General features: G+C 47.2%; 1 protein-coding gene, 1 long non-coding RNA gene and 1 pseudogene across 2 annotated transcripts in view; 2 read left to right on the top strand and 1 right to left on the bottom strand.

Annotated features, from left to right (window-relative positions):
• Positions 1-16592, bottom strand: part of LOC139552456 (zinc finger protein 585A pseudogene) — a 100809-nt pseudogene extending 84217 nt beyond the window's left edge.
• Positions 1-18025, top strand: part of LOC139549976 (parathymosin-like) — a 253145-nt gene that overhangs the window by 104374 nt on the left and 130746 nt on the right. The window lies entirely within an intron of this gene.
• Positions 16799-17962, top strand: LOC139550528 (uncharacterized). Its single transcript, XR_011670065.1, has 2 exons — positions 16799-17004; positions 17463-17962. It is a non-coding gene; the product is annotated as an uncharacterized lncRNA (long non-coding RNA).

Below are 18025 nucleotides of genomic sequence, written 5' to 3'. Positions count from 1 at the left end.
ACAACAGTAGTAGGCCTGATTACCAGCAATGATGAGACAGCCTACAGGGCGGAAGTGAGGGCCCTGGGAGTGTGGTGCCAGGAAAATAACCTCTCGCCCAACGTCAACAAAACAAAGGAGATGATCGTGGACTTCAGGAAACCGCAGAGGGAGCACCCCCCTATCCACATCGATGGGACCGCAGTGGAGAAGGTGGAAAACTTCAGGTTCCTCTGCGTACACATCACTGACAAACTGAAATGGTCCACCAAACACAGACAGTGTGGTGTAGAAGGCGCAACAGCAACTCTTCAACCTCAGGAGGCTGAAGAAATTTGTCTGGGCACCTAAAACCCTCACAAACTTTTACAGGTGTAAAATTGAGAGCATCCTATCAGGCTGTATCACCGCCTGGTACGGCAACTGCACCGCCCTCAACTGCACCCCACCCCCCGGTGATGCGGTTTGCCCAACACATCCCCGGGGGCAAACTACCTGCCCTCCAGGACATCTACAGGACCCGATGTCACAGGAAGGCCAAAAATATCATCAAGGACAACATCCACCCGAGCCACTGCCTGTTCACCCCGCCATCATCCAGAAGGCGAGGTCAGTACAGGTACATCAAAGCCGGGACAGAGAGACTGAAAAACAGCTTCTATCTCAAGGTCATCAGACTGTTAAATAGCCATCAGTAGCACATCAGAGGCTGCTGCCTATATACATAGACTTGGAATCACTAGCCATTTTAAAAATGGAACACTAGTCACTTTAATAATGTTTACATATTTTGCATTACTCACCTGATATACTGTATTCTACCCTATACTATTGTATCTTGTCTATGTATTACTCATCTCATATGTACATACTGTATTCTATCCTATTCTACTGTATCTTAGTCTATGTATTACTCATCTCATATGTATATACTGTATTCTATCCTACTGTATCTTAGTCTATGTATTACTCATCTCATATGTATATACTGTATTCTATCCTATTCTACTGTATCTTAGTCTATGTATTACTCATCTCATATGTATATACTGTATTCTATCCTATTCTACTGTATCTTAGTCTATGTATTACTCATCTCATATGTATATACTGTATTCTATCCTATTCTACTGTATCTTAGTCTATGTATTACTCATCTCATATGTATATACTGTATTCTATCCTATTCTACTGTATCTTAGTCTATGTATTACTCATCTCATATGTATATACTGTATTCTATCCTATTCTACTGTATCTTAGTCTATGTATTACTCATCTCATATGTATATACTGTATTCTATCCTATTCTACTGTATCTGTCTATGTATTACTCATCTCATATGTATATACTGTATTCTATTCTACTGTATCTTAGTCTATGTATTACTCATCTCATATGTATATACTGTATTCTATCCTATTCTACTGTAACTGTCTATGTATTACTCATCTCATATGTATATACTGTATTCTATCCTATTCTACTGTATCTTAGTCTATGTATTACTCATCTCATATGTATATACTGTATTCTATCCTATTCTACTGTATCGTATCTTAGTCTATGTATTACTCATCTCATATGTATATACTGTATTCTATCCTATTCTACTGTATCTTAGTCTATGTATTACTCATCTCATATGTATATACTGTATTCTATCCTATTCTACTGTATCTTAGTCTATGTATTACTCATCTCATATGTATATACTGTATTCTATCCTATTCTACTGTATCTTAGTCTATGCCGCTCTGACATCACTCGGGCCAAAGATTTATATATTCTTAATTCCATTCCTTTAGATTGTGTGTATTGTTAGATATTACTGGACTGTTGGAGCTAGAAACACAAGCATTTCGCTACACCCGCAGTAACATCTGCTAAACAAGTGTATGTGACAAATAACATTTGATTTAATTTATTATGAAGGTCATGTGTAAAATATACTTTTCCCCACTCATTCACCACATCTTTTTACATTGCTTATTTATATTCAGTGGCCTGACTGCATCCAGACTGTCAAAGGCCCATCCTGCTAGATCTGAACCTAATGGAGCTTAGAGTGATCGGATGACAGAAGTCACATTTAGGTGCCAGGTGTAACTGAGGCCATAGATGCTCCATATCCATTACTTTGAGTGTTTTATATAATATGACTAAATGTGTTTCTTTCTGTGTTGCAGGGGCAGTCAAGAGATGGAACGGCAAGGCCACAGAACATGACATAAGCAGATCTGTGAGAGACCACCTCAAGCCGCTGGTAGAGCCGGGGGTGGTGTTTACCACTCCACCAGCAGAGCTGTGGGAGACCACCTCAAGCCCCTGGTAGAGCCGGGGGTGGTGTTTACCACTCCACCAGCAGAGCTGTGGGAGACCACCTCAAGCCCCTGGTAGAGCCGGGGGTGGTGTTTACCACTCCACCAGCAGAGCTGTGGGAGACCACCTCAAGCCCCCGGTAGAGCCGGGGGTGGTGTTTACCACTCCACCAGCAGAGCTGTGGGAGACCACCTCAAGCCCCCGGTAGAGCCGGGGGTGGTGTTTACCACTCCACCAGCAGAGCTGTGGGAGACCACCTCAAGCCCCCGGTAGAGCCGGGGGTGGTGCTTACCACTCCACCAGCAGAGCTGTGGGAGACCACCTCAAGCCCCCGGTAGAGCCGGGGGTGGTGTTTACCACTCCACCACGCCTTCAGCAGGCTGGAAAAGTGTGATTGATCTGTTTGATCCATTTGTTTGTTTCTGATTTCAGTAGTTGAATCATTTGACATGGGATTGATACTGATTTTCATACTAAGAGTCTTTTGAATAAAAATAACATTTTGTTGTCGAAATCAAATCGAGCTTTATTTATACAGCACATTTCAGACATGATGGATGGATGCTACAGAAGAATAATGAACTAATTAAGGAAATTCCATTGATTAAAATATTATTAAAATATTAATTGGATGCAATATCCAACCCAAAATATAAGCTTGTTTTTTAGGAGGGGTTCTGAAAGACACTATGGGGGTGTCAACTAAAAGTTGACTAGTAACAACAACTGGGACCTAAAAGACACCCACCACGAGACCCACTAAATCTGCCCAAGAAGAAACTTAAAGACAGGAAGTAAACCAAAAAGGTGGAGCAACTAAAGGTGTTGACTCTCCACATCTATCAAGACAACTGGAGCACTGGGCCAGACACTCTTAAATAGAACCTGGACCAGCTCAGGTGAAACACCTTCCCACTAACGAGATGGACAAGCCAGCACAGGTGTAACACATACTGACTAACAGGTGACACCAATCAGTGCGTCCTACGTGCTAACGAGCTATACATGCTAAAGTCCAACCTCAAACCATAAATGGAAAAACCAAAGACTAACTAACACCTTAAGAGTTTGCTCACCAACAACAGAAAACAACTTCCATTTCACATTATAATCAACTACAATGCTTCACCGTCACCAATATAAACATGGTGTCTGTCTACTGGCAAACAACAATTAAAAACAATATTTATTTTTTATTATTCCCACAAAGATTTTTCTTTCTATAGCTTCTAGAACTCGTCTTCCTAAAACTCACTCGCTTCTAGAACTCTCGTCCCCTTGGAACGAGCCCAAACAAAACTCATCTCCAATACGGAAAAACGTGCAGTAAAAATAAACTGTGATCCATGGCAATGCACTGGCTAAACGCAAAACACAAAACATTTTGACTGCACCCCTTGAGACAATCAGCAACCAGGTTGTTCTCACCACGGACATGTCTGATTTCAAGAGGAAACTCCTGCAATATCCGTAGTAACTTTCCACCTCACTGCGGAGCTTCTCTTTCTTTTCAGGGTTCACTAGATAGGCATGTTGTTGGATCGGGGCCCAGTCCCCAATGTCATGCTCTAGTACATTTGGATTGGCACATCAGAGAATTAACCCTGATATTCTAAAAGCAGGGCAACAATGTCAATATAATTGTACCCAAAAAACTGTCAGTTGGTTGCATGAATGATTTTCATTACTAAATGTTACATGAAATGTAAATATGAAATATTTGGTTGCATAGTATTATTTTTAACGGCTTTTCAATGACATTTTGCTAGGTGGGATAGCCCCAATGTCAAAACACAGTTTTAACATGTCCAAATCAATAACCAATATGCAGAAACAGTTTGGGATAAATTGAAAACCTAACATGTGGTATATACACAAACATCTGCCACAATAATTGTCTTTTTTTAAAACAAGCTCCTTATAAACTGCACAAGCACCAGAAACGCTGTTGTTTTGACAAGTAGCAATAAATCACTGGTATCGATTAGGGGGGAAATCAGGTTGTACGTGCTGTTGAAACGAACAACTAAAAAACACATGGAAATGGGAGATATCTTTTACCTCACTGGTTAGAGGACAACCTGCAGAACACAGTCAGCTACATATTGGAGTGATGCATTTAAATTTAGGGGTCACTAAACAAAGGAACAACACTTATTTGTCATAACTCATCGATATCATGTTGAAATCAGTTGATTCTGGGAATAATGTGTACATCACTGGTTAGAGGACAACTCTTTTTTTGTTAGTCACTTTGTGTTAAATCACATAAATAATACTCTTTCAATTCAGAGCCTGGATTTCCCCCAATGAGCCTAATGTCCATATCATGTTGAAATCAATTGATAAGGGGGCAAACGTTTAGGGTTCTACATTGTGACATTCTGACTGACTTACTGCAGAGTATATTAATATACTATATATTAAAACATTCTACATTGTGACATTAATTAATTGATATCATGAAACAACTCCTTCATATATACATTTTCAGATTATCTCTGGTCACAGCTAAGAGGTTTCTCTCCTGTGTGTGTTCTCTGGTGCACTGTCAGATCTCCAGATTGACTAAAACTCTTCCCACATTGAACACAGCTATAAGATTTCTCTCCTGTGTGTGTTCTATGGTGTATAGTTAGATAGCCTGAAGAAGAAAAACTCTTCCCACATTGACCACAGCTATAAGGTTTCTCTCCTGTGTGTATTCTCTGGTGTATAGTTAGATAGCCTGAAGAAGAAAAACTCTTCCCACATTGACCACAGCTATAAGGTTTCTCTCCTGTGTGTATTCTCTGGTGTATAGTCAGATTGCCAGATGTAGAACATCTCTTCCCACATTGACCACAGCTATAAGGTTTCTCTCCTGTGTGTGTTCTCTGGTGTGATACCAGCTGGCCAGATCGAACAAAACTCTTCCCACATTGATCACAGCTATAAGGTTTCTCTCCTGTGTGTATTCTCTGGTGTACAGTCAGATTGCCAGATGTAGAACATCTCTTCCCACATTGACCACAGCTATAAGGTTTCTCTCCTGTGTGTGTTCTCTGGTGTGATACCAGATGGCAAGATCGAGCAAAACTCTTCCCACATTGATCACAGCTGTAAGATTTCTCTCCTGTGTGTATTCTCTTGTGCACTGTCAGCTCTCCAGATCGAACAAAACTCTTCCCACATTGATCACAGCTATAAGGTTTCTCTCCTGTGTGTATTCTCTGGTGTATAGTCAGATTGCCAGATGTAGAACATCTCTTCCCACATTGACCACAGCTATAAGGATTCTCTCCTGTGTGTGTTCTCTGGTGTGATACCAGATGGCAAGATCGAGCAAAACTCTTCCCACATTGATCACAGCTGTAAGGTTTCTCTCCTGTGTGTATTCTCTTGTGCACTGTCAGCTCTCCAGATTGAACAAAACTCTTCCCACATTGATCACAGCTATAAGGTTTCTCTCCTGTGTGTATTCTCTGGTGTATAGTCAGATTGCCAGATGTAGAACATCTCTTCCCACATTGACCACATCTATAAGGTTTCTCTCCTGTGTGTATTCTCTGGTGTATAGTCAGATTGCCAGATGTAGAACATCTCTTCCCACATTGACCACATCTATAAGGTTTCTCTCCTGTGTGTGTTCTCTGGTGTGATACCAGATGGCTAGATTGACCAAAACTCTTCCCACATTGACCACAGCTATAAGGTGTCTCTCCTGTGTGGATTCTCTGATGAATTTTAATGCCTGATGAGGTGAATCTCTTCCCACAGTCAGAGCAGCAGTGAGATTTCTTCCCTGTGGGTCTCCACTGGTGTTTCTTGAGGTGCTCTGATGAGGAGAGACTCTTCTCTGCCTCTTCAGCATCATGTTGTTGTTGAGGCTCCCCAGAGGATCCACGATAGTCCGGTATCTCTCCTGTGTGAACAAAAAGTCAGACAGATGGTTAAAGGCCCACAACAGCAAAAATCCACTGTAAAAAGGTGATGTCAACAGCGTAGCCATGATGTTGTACAAACAATGACGTCTGTAATGAATGTTCAATATTTGACATGTGTCTTAACCTGTTTGGGCTGCAGGGGCAGTATTGAGTAGCCTGGATAAAAGGTGCCCATTACAAACGGCCTCGTACTCAATTCTTGCTCGTACAATATGCATATTATTATTACTATTGGATAGAAAACACTCTCTAGTTTCTAAAACCGTTTGAATTATATCTGTGAGTGAAACAGAACTCATTTTGCAGCAAACTTCCTGACAGGAAGTGGAAAATCTGAAATCGATGCTCTGTTCTAGGGCCTGCCTATAAATGTGCTTGATATGTATTAGTATACATGCACTTCATACGCCTTCCACTAGATGTCCTAGACTAGATGGGCCTCTGGGAGAAAACACTGACAGGAGATTTACAATGTCTTTTGGGTGATAAAACCTAAAGAGACCGCATTCCAGAGCATGAGTTAATGTTTCTGTTCTATATGGTACCAGGGAGAGATGACCCCAGGGCCAGATCCTGGTCTCTACACAAAGAGTAATGTTTTTACAGCAGATACTGTCTGCTGAAATTATAAGTATCTCTCATACAAATCTTAACCTTGTGACCCGTTCTATACATCTGTTGTTCGTCATGTAGGTTGAAAGACCTTTGTACTTCTGTCTTGTGGCTCTCAACGAATCATCTGGGGGTGATTTGTCAACCAGCCATCATCATACAGCACTCAATTGATTAACTTTATATTTGCGTGTTGTATTGACCTGCTCCCTTATTAATAAGTGAATAAAGATTTAAGTAATTTTTTTTTTTTTTTAGTTATTTAAGAATAACTGACTTGTGTGATAAATGACCTGGCTCCTGATGACCTGGGTAAATGACCTGGCTCCTGATGACTTGGGTAAATGACCTGGGTAAATGACCTGGCTCCTGATGACCTAGATAAATGACCTGGCTCCTGACGATCTGGGTAAATGACCTGGCTCCTGACGACCTGGGTAAATGACCTGGCTCCTGTGAACCTGGGTAAATGACCTGGCTCCTGACGACCTGGGTAAATGACCTGGCTCCTGACTACCTGTGTAAATGACCTGGCTCCTGACGACCTGAGTAAATGACCTGGCTCCTGACAACCTGGGCAAATTACCTGTGTAAATTACCTGGCTCCTGACGACCTGGGTAAATGACCTGGCTCCTGAGGACCTGGGTAAATGACCTGGCTCCTGACGACCTGGGTAAATGACCTGGCTCCTGACGACCTAGGTAAATGACCTGGCTCCTGACGACCTGGGTAAATGACCTGGCTCCTGACGACCTGGGTAAATGACTTGGCTCCTGACGACCTAGGTAAATGACCTGGCTCCTGACGATCTGGGTAAATGACCTGGCTCCTGACGACCTGGGTAAATGACCTGGCTCCTGTGAACCTGGGTAAATGATCTGGCTCCTGACGACCTGGGTAAATGACCTGGCTCCTGTGAACCTGGGTAAATGACCTGGCTCCTGACGACCTGGGTAAATGACCTGGCTCCTGACTACCTGGGTAAATGACCTGGCTCCTGACTACCTGGGTAAATGACCTGGCTCCCGACGACCTGGGTAAATGACCTTGCTCCTGACGACCTGGGTAAATGACCTGGCTCCTGACGACCTGGGTAAATGACCTGGCTCCTGACGACCTGGGTAAAAGACCTGACTCCTGACTACCTGGGTAAATGACCTGGCTCCTGACTACCTGGGTAAATGACCTGGCTCCTGATGACCTGGCTCCTGACGACCTGGGTAAATGACCTGGGTAAATGACCTGGCTCCTGACGACCTGGGTAAATGACCTGGCTGCTGACGACCTGGGTAAATGACCTGCCTCCTGAGGACCTGGGTAAATGACCTGGCTCCTGAGGACCTGGGTAAATGACCTGGCTCCTGAGGACCTGGGTAAATGACCTGGCTCCTGACGACCTGGGTAAATGACCTGGCTTCCGAGGACCTGGGTAAATGACCTGGCTCCTGACGACCTGGGTAAATGACCTGGGTAAATGACCTGGCTCCAGACGACCTGGGTAAATGACCTGGCTCCTGACAACCTAGGTAAATGACCTGGCTCCTGACGACCTGGGTAAATGACCTGGCTCCTGACGACCTGGGTAAATGACTTGGCTCCTGATGACCTGGGTAAATGGCCTGGCTCCTGATGACCTAGGTAAATGACCTGGCTCCTGACGATCTGGGTAAATGACCTGGCTCCTGACGACCTGGGTAAATGACCTGGCTCCTGTGAACCTGGGTAAATGACCTGGCTCCTGACGACCTGGGTAAATGACCTGGCTCCTGTGAACCTGGGTAAATGACCTGGCTCCTGACGACCTGGGTAAATGACCTGGCTCCTGACTACCTGGGTAAATGACCTGGCTCCTGACTACCTGGGTAAATGACCTGGGTAAATGACCTTGCTCCTGACGACCTGGGTAAATGACCTGGCTCCTGACGACCTGGGTAAATGACCTGGCTCCTGACGACCTGGGTAAATGACCTGGCTCCTGACGACCTGGGTAAATGACCTGGCTCCTGACGACCTGGGTAAATGACCTGGCTCCTGATGATCTGGGTAAATGACCTGGCTCCTGACGACCTGGGTAAATGACCTGGGTAAATGACCTGGCTCCTGACGACCTGGGTAAATGACCTGGCTGCTGACGACCTGGGTAAATGACCTGGCTCCTGTGAACCTGGGTAAATGACCTGGCTCCTGACGACCTGGGTAAATGACCTGGCTCCTGACTACCTGTGTAAATGACCTGGCTCCTGACGACCTGAGTAAATGACCTGGCTCCTGATGACCTGGGTAAATGACCTGGGTAAATGACCTGCCTTCCGACGACCTGGGTAAATGACCTGGGTAAATGACCTTGCTCCTGACGACCTGGGTAAATGACCTGGCTCCTGACTACCTGGGTAAATGACCTGGCTCCTGACTACCTGGGTAAATGACCTGGCTCCTGATGACCTGGGTAAATGACCTGGCTCCTGACAACCTGGGCAAATTACCTGTGTAAATTACCTGGCTCCTGACGACCTGGGTAAATGACCTGGCTCCTGAGGACCTGGGTAAATGACCTGCTTCCGACGACCTGGGTAAATGACCTTGCTCCTGACGACCTGGGTAAATGACCTGGCTCCTGACTACCTGGGTAAATGACCTGGCTCCTGACTACCTGGGTAAATGACCTGGCTCCTGATGACCTGGGTAAATGACCTGGCTCCTGACAACCTGGGCAAATTACCTGTGTAAATTACCTGGCTCCTGACGACCTGGGTAAATGACCTGGCTCCTGAGGACCTGGGTAAATGACCTGGCTCCTGACGACCTGGGTAAATGACCTGGCTCCTGACGACCTAGGTAAATGACCTGGCTCCTGACGACCTGGGTAAATGACCTGGCTCCTGACGACCTGGGTAAATGACTTGGCTCCTGACGACCTAGGTAAATGACCTGGCTCCTGACGACCTGGGTAAAAGATCTGACTCCTGACTACCTGGGTAAATGACCTGGCTCCTGACTACCTGGGTAAATGACCTGGCTCCTGACTACCTGGGTAAATGACCTGGCTCCTGATGACCTGGCTCCTGACGACCTGGGTAAATGACCTGGGTAAATGACCTGGCTCCTGACGACCTGGGTAAATGACCTGGCTGCTGACGACCTGGGTAAATGACCTGCCTCCTGAGGACCTGGGTAAATGACCTGGCTCCTGAGGACCTGGGTAAATGACCTGGCTCCTGAGGACCTGGGTAAATGACCTGGCTCCTGACGACCTGGGTAAATGACCTGGCTCCCGAGGACCTGGGTAAATGACCTGGCTCCTGACGACCTGGGTAAATGACCTGGGTAAATGACCTGGCTCCAGACGACCTGGGTAAATGACCTGGCTCCTGACAACCTAGGTAAATGACCTGGCTCCTGACGACCTGGGTAAATGACCTGGCTCCTGACGACCTGGGTAAATGACTTGGCTCCTGATGACCTGGGTAAATGGCCTGGCTCCTGATGACCTAGGTAAATGACCTGGCTCCTGACGATCTGGGTAAATGACCTGGCTCCTGACGACCTGGGTAAATGACCTGGCTCCTGTGAACCTGGGTAAATGACCTGGCTCCTGACGACCTGGGTAAATGACCTGGCTCCTGTGAACCTGGGTAAATGACCTGGCTCCTGACGACCTGGGTAAATGACCTGGCTCCTGACTACCTGGGTAAATGACCTGGCTCCTGACTACCTGGGTAAATGACCTGGGTAAATGACCTTGCTCCTGACGACCTGGGTAAATGACCTGGCTCCTGACGACCTGGGTAAATGACCTGGCTCCTGACGACCTGGGTAAATGACCTGGCTCCTGACGACCTGGGTAAATGACCTGGCTCCTGACGACCTGGGTAAATGACCTGGCTCCTGATGATCTGGGTAAATGACCTGGCTCCTGACGACCTGGGTAAATGACCTGGGTAAATGACCTGGCTCCTGACGACCTGGGTAAATGACCTGGCTGCTGACGACCTGGGTAAATGACCTGGCTCCTGTGAACCTGGGTAAATGACCTGGCTCCTGACGACCTGGGTAAATGACCTGGCTCCTGACTACCTGTGTAAATGACCTGGCTCCTGACGACCTGAGTAAATGACCTGGCTCCTGATGACCTGGGTAAATGACCTGGGTAAATGACCTGCCTTCCGACGACCTGGGTAAATGACCTGGGTAAATGACCTTGCTCCTGACGACCTGGGTAAATGACCTGGCTCCTGACTACCTGGGTAAATGACCTGGCTCCTGACTACCTGGGTAAATGACCTGGCTCCTGATGACCTGGGTAAATGACCTGGCTCCTGACAACCTGGGCAAATTACCTGTGTAAATTACCTGGCTCCTGACGACCTGGGTAAATGACCTGGCTCCTGAGGACCTGGGTAAATGACCTGCTTCCGACGACCTGGGTAAATGACCTTGCTCCTGACGACCTGGGTAAATGACCTGGCTCCTGACTACCTGGGTAAATGACCTGGCTCCTGACTACCTGGGTAAATGACCTGGCTCCTGATGACCTGGGTAAATGACCTGGCTCCTGACAACCTGGGCAAATTACCTGTGTAAATTACCTGGCTCCTGACGACCTGGGTAAATGACCTGGCTCCTGAGGACCTGGGTAAATGACCTGGCTCCTGACGACCTGGGTAAATGACCTGGCTCCTGACGACCTAGGTAAATGACCTGGCTCCTGACGACCTGGGTAAATGACCTGGCTCCTGACGACCTGGGTAAATGACTTGGCTCCTGACGACCTAGGTAAATGACCTGGCTCCTGACGATCTGGGTAAATGACCTGGCTCCTGACGACCTGGGTAAATGACCTGGCTCCTGTGAACCTGGGTAAATGACCTGGCTCCTGACGACCTGGGTAAATGACCTGGCTCCTGTGAACCTGGGTAAATGACCTGGCTCCTGACGACCTGGGTAAATGACCTGGCTCCTGACTACCTGGGTAAATGACCTGGCTCCTGACTACCTGGGTAAATGACCTGGCTCCCGACGACCTGGGTAAATGACCTTGCTCCTGACGACCTGGGTAAATGACCTGGCTCCTGACGACCTGGGTAAATGACCTGGCTCCTGACGACCTGGGTAAAAGACCTGACTCCTGACTACCTGGGTAAATGACCTGGCTCCTGACTACCTGGGTAAATGACCTGGCTCCTGATGACCTGGCTCCTGACGACCTGGGTAAATGACCTGGCTCCTGACGACCTGGGTAAATGACCTGGCTGCTGACGACCTGGGTAAATGACCTGCCTCCTGAGGACCTGGGTAAATGACCTGGCTCCTGAGGACCTGGGTAAATGACCTGGCTCCTGAGGACCTGGGTAAATGACCTGGCTCCTGACGACCTGGGTAAATGACCTGGCTCCCGAGGACCTGGGTAAATGACCTGGCTCCTGACGACCTGGGTAAATGACCTGGGTAAATGACCTGGCTCCCGAGGACCTGGGTAAATGACCTGGCTCCTGACAACCTAGGTAAATGACCTGGCTCCTGACGACCTGGGTAAATGACCTGGCTCCTGACGACCTGGGTAAATGACTTGGCTCCTGATGACCTGGGTAAATGGCCTGGCTCCTGATGACCTAGGTAAATGACCTGGCTCCTGACGATCTGGGTAAATGACCTGGCTCCTGACGACCTGGGTAAATGACCTGGCTCCTGTGAACCTGGGTAAATGACCTGGCTCCTGACGACCTGGGTAAATGACCTGGCTCCTGTGAACCTGGGTAAATGACCTGGCTCCTGACGACCTGGGTAAATGACCTGGCTCCTGACTACCTGGGTAAATGACCTGGCTCCTGACTACCTGGGTAAATGACCTGGGTAAATGACCTTGCTCCTGACGACCTGGGTAAATGACCTGGCTCCTGACGACCTGGGTAAATGACCTGGCTCCTGACGACCTGGGTAAATGACCTGGCTTCTGACGACCTGGGTAAATGACCTGGCTCCTGACGACCTGGGTAAATGACCTGGCTCCTGACGACCTGGGTAAATGACCTGGCTCCTGATGATCTGGGTAAATGACCTGGCTCCTGACGACCTGGGTAAATGACCTGGGTAAATGACCTGGCTCCTGACGACCTGGGTAAATGACCTGGCTCCTGACTACCTGTGTAAATGACCTGGCTCCTGACGACCTGAGTAAATGACCTGGCTCCTGATGACCTGGGTAAATGACCTGGGTAAATGACCTGCCTTCCGACGACCTGGGTAAATGACCTGGGTAAATGACCTTGCTCCTGACGACCTGGGTAAATGACCTGGCTCCTGACTACCTGGGTAAATGACCTGGCTCCTGACTACCTGGGTAAATGACCTGGCTCCTGATGACCTGGGTAAATGACCTGGCTCCTGACAACCTGGGCAAATTACCTGTGTAAATTACCTGGCTCCTGACGACCTGGGTAAATGACCTGGCTCCTGAGGACCTGGGTAAATGACCTGGCTCCTGACGACCTGGGTAAATGACCTGGGTAAATGACCTGGCTCCAGACGACCTGGGTAAATGACCTGGCTCCTGACGACCTAGGTAAATGACCTGGCTCCTGACGACCTGGGTAAATGACCTGGCTCCTGACGACCTGGGTAAATGACTTGGCTCCTGACGACCTAGGTAAATGACCTGGCTCCTGACGATCTGGGTAAATGACCTGGCTCCTGACGACCTGGGTAAATGACCTGGCTCCTGTGAACCTGGGTAAATGACCTGGCTCCTGACGACCTGGGTAAATGACCTGGCTCCTGTGAACCTGGGTAAATGACCTGGCTCCTGACGACCTGGGTAAATGACCTGGCTCCTGACTACCTGGGTAAATGACCTGGCTCCTGACTAGCTGGGTAAATGACCTGGCTCCCGACGACCTGGGTAAATGACCTTGCTCCTGACGACCTGGGTAAATGACCTGGCTCCTGACGACCTGGGTAAATGACCTGGCTCCTGACGACCTGGGTAAAAGACCTGACTCCTGACTACCTGGGTAAATGACCTGGCTCCTGACTACCTGGGTAAATGACCTGGCTCCTGACGACCTGGGTAAATGACCTGGGTAAATGACCTGGCTCCTGACGACCTGGGTAAATGACCTGGCTGCTGACGACCTGGGTAAATGACCTGCCTCCTGAGGACCTGGGTAAATGACCTGGCTCCTGAGGACCTGGGTAAATGACCTGGCTCCTGAGGACCTGGGTAAATGACCTGGCTCCTGACGACCTGGGTAAATGACCTGGCTCCCGAGGACCTGGGTAAATGACCTGGCTCCTGACGACCTGGGTAAATGACCTGGGTAAATGACCTGGCTCCAGACGACCTGGGTAAATGACCTGGCTCCTGACAACCTAGGTAAATGACCTGGCTCCTGACGACCTGGGTAAATGACCTGGCTCCTGACGACCTGGGTAAATGACTTGGCTCCTGATGACCTGGGTAAATGGCCTGGCTCCTGACGACCTAGGTAAATGACCTGGCTCCTGACGATCTGGGTAAATGACCTGGCTGCTGACGACCTGGGTAAATGACCTGGCTCCTGTGAACCTGGGTAAATGACCTGGCTCCTGACGACCTGGGTAAATGACCTGGCTCCTGTGAACCTGGGTAAATGACCTGGCTCCTGACGACCTGGGTAAATGACCTGGCTCCTGACTACCTGGGTAAATGACCTGGCTCCTGACTACCTTGGTAAATGACCTTGCTCCTGACGACCTGGGTAAATGACCTGGCTCCTGACGACCTGGGTAAATGACCTGGCTCCTGACGACCTGGGTAAATGACCTGGCTCCTGACGACCTGGGTAAATGACCTGGCTCCTGACGACCTGTGTAAATGACCTGGCTCCTGACGACCTGGGTAAATGACCTGGCTCCTGACGATCTGGGTAAATGACCTGGCTCCTGACGACCTGGGTAAATGACCTGGGTAAATGACCTGGCTCCTGACGACCTGGGTAAATGACCTGGCTGCTGACGACCTGGGTAAATGACCTGGCTCCTGAGGACCTGGGTAAATGACCTGGCTCCTGAGGACCTGGGTAAATGACCTGGCTCCTGACGACCTGGGTAAATGACCTGGCTCCTGACGACCTGGGTAAATGACCTGGCTCCTGACGACCTGGGTAAATGACCTGGCTCCTGACGACCTGGGTAAATGACCTGGCTCCTGACGACCTGGGTAAATGACCTGGCTCCTGACGACCTGGGTAAATGACCTGGCTCCTGACGACCTGGGTAAATGACCTGGCTCCTGACGACCTGGGTAAATGACCTGGCTCCTGACGACCTGGGTAAATGACCTGGCTCCTGACAACCTGGGTAAATGACCTGGCTCCTGACAACCTGGGTAAATGACCTGGCTCCTGACTACCTGGGTAAATGACCTGGCTCCTGACGACCTGGGTAAATGACCTGGCTCCTGACTACCTGGGTAAATGACCTGGCTCCTGACTACCTGGGTAAATGACCTGGCTCCTGATGACCTGGGTAAATGACCTGGCTCCTGACAACCTGGGTAAATGACCTGGCTCCTGACGACCTGGGTAAATGGCCTGGCTCCTGACGACCTGGGTAAATGACCTGGCTCCTGACGACCTGGGTAAAGGACCTGGCTCCTGACGACCTGCGTAAATGACCTGGCTCCTGACGACCGTTAGGACTGCAGCCCAAAGAAGTTAAGGTTGATACAATAGCTTTCTCTATGAATTTGAGAGTGGTTACATTTCTCCAACCCCCATCCCTCATCCATCCCCCCAAGTCTCTGGGCAGCCATTTTGTTTCTGTTTAAATCCTAGGTTGTCCCTTTAAAAAAGCCACACAACAAACAACCAATCTGAAGTTGAAACAATAACAAAGCAGTCATTCCACCACTGTTTTGGTAATAAGATGATGATGGGCCTGGAGACATTTAACTACTCTCAAATTCATAGACAGACCAATGGATGCAAGGACTGACTATCCATGGTATCAACATTATAGTTTTAACCATGTTGAGGCTATACAGTGTTGATTTACATTGTTTCTAAACATTGGAGTAAAAAAAGCTTATTTGGGGTTCTGATGGGATACAACAGTTGAACTAAGCTCATGAGGCATGTGTTTAACACCAAACATCAGTTCAACAACTGCAGAGTTTGTGCCTCTGTTTTTTAGAAGGTACTTACGAGTGTTAATCAGGGAACGGTTTCTCAAAACCATCTTATGGCTAAATTCACCGTTAGAACCATCGGACACCTTAAGATGCGTTTGGGAAACCGGGCCCAGATATCCAGTTTCCTTCTCTTCTTCTTCCTCCTTTTTCGATGTAACAGTCATCTCTTCCTCCTCCTCTTTCACTCCATAAACTGCATCCTCCTCTCCTTTTACTGTAACATCCTCCTCCTCTTTCACTCTCAACGCTTCTTCCTCTTCTTTCACAGTAACGGCCTCATCCTCTACTTCTTGTTTTACTGTGATCCCCTCCTCTCCTTTAGCACGGGAGTAGCTTAGTGACCGCATGGTCGGGGATGTTAGCTAGCTAGGCTAATGCTAACTTAACCAGCCCGCCAGCTGACTAATAACAACAACACCGTAAGTATGAAATTAAATCGGATAACTAACCAAGACGACAGAATTGGTTTTAAAACACAGTGGCTAATAAAAAAAAACGAAAGCATCTAAAGAGCTTTATTGGTTCGGCTATTGTGTCCAGCAAGCTACCGAGGTGTCTGACTAACTATTGCTGCTGCTGAAAGAAGCGTTCCGTCCACTAAATTATACGTCACACCAACAGCGTCGCCTTAAATTCCCACACTGCTGACTGGATTGGGTAGTTGAGTAAAATGTATATTTAATTTTCAGACAAAAAGTTAAAGGGTAGGAACCAGAGACGTCGCTAGAACTAAAATATTAATTAGCCCCCCCCTGAATAAATCAATATCAGTCTATATATTTTTTCTGTGATTTATTTTTTTCGTCAACCATTCCATCGCATCTTAAACTTCTTAACGGGCCGGCACTAGGACCGGGGGAGGCTGCTGCTTCACTAGTGATTGTTAGACTTTCTTCAGCAAAGATGGCTGAAAGAAATACTTCGAGAGAGGGGTACCACTACACAGAACTGAACTGGATCAAAGATGGTGGACAACAGTACTAAGATGGAAGCAAATGTAAGTGATTATAACGTCAAAACGAATCATGCAAAAACATGCACAGTTGACAGGAATGTTAGTTAATGTAGAGACAAACGATTATGCATTTTTTTTATCATAAAGTTCATTTCCAAAAATCGTGATTTAGCAAGCTAGCTGACTAGCTAACATTAGCCAGCTAGCTGACTAGCTAACATTAGCCAGCTAGCTGACTAGCTAACATTAGCCAACTAGCTGACTAGCTAACATTAGCCAGCTAGCTGACCCAGCTAACATTAGCCAGCTAGCTGACTAGCTAACATTAGCCAGCTAGCTGACTAGCTAACATTAGCCAGCTAGCTGACTAGCTAACATTAGCCAACTAGCTGACTAGCTAACATTAGCCAGCTAGCTGACTAGCTAACATTAGCCAGCTAGCTGGCTAGCTTTATGGGTGTTGTGACATGAGTATGAAATTGTAATTCTGGTTGTTTTAGGGACTCCTGAAACAACCAGCAAACCAGACTGTCGTTTTGGAAAACAGTGGATGTATAGAATCTAGCTAGCTGAAGAATTTACTGCAAATTTAATGTACAATTTTGTAAGCTTTCCTTGCTGATATTTGCCATGCAGATAGATGAAATAACGTAGCTAACTATGTTCTTGCTTATTGTGCAGTGGATTATTAAAATCCCTGTATGCCCATGGATGTGTAGCTAGCTATCTAGCCGATCTGTGTATGGACCCAAACGTTTGGTACACATATTAGTTCAGAACCTATCTATGAACCTCAGCTATCATAGCCAGTTGTATCAACTTCAAAACAGCCTGAATGACATTAATGAAGCCTATGGATTGAGTAGATTATAATATCATGTTGTGCCAAGGATGCAAGTCGTATATACATGTAGTTATTACCATGCATGAGATCCCCACATTGTAGCCTGTACATTTAATATATTCACTGATCATGTACTGTACCTTGGCAAATAAAGGTGCAGTTTAGGTATGAATGTCTTTGAGATTATTTTTCAGTCATATCCAATACCAGGAGTATCAA

This window comes from Salvelinus alpinus, chromosome 2, assembly GCF_045679555.1.
Source record: "Salvelinus alpinus chromosome 2, SLU_Salpinus.1, whole genome shotgun sequence".
NCBI lineage: Eukaryota > Metazoa > Chordata > Actinopteri > Salmoniformes > Salmonidae > Salvelinus > Salvelinus alpinus.
This window is presented reverse-complemented; position numbering and strand designations above follow the sequence as displayed.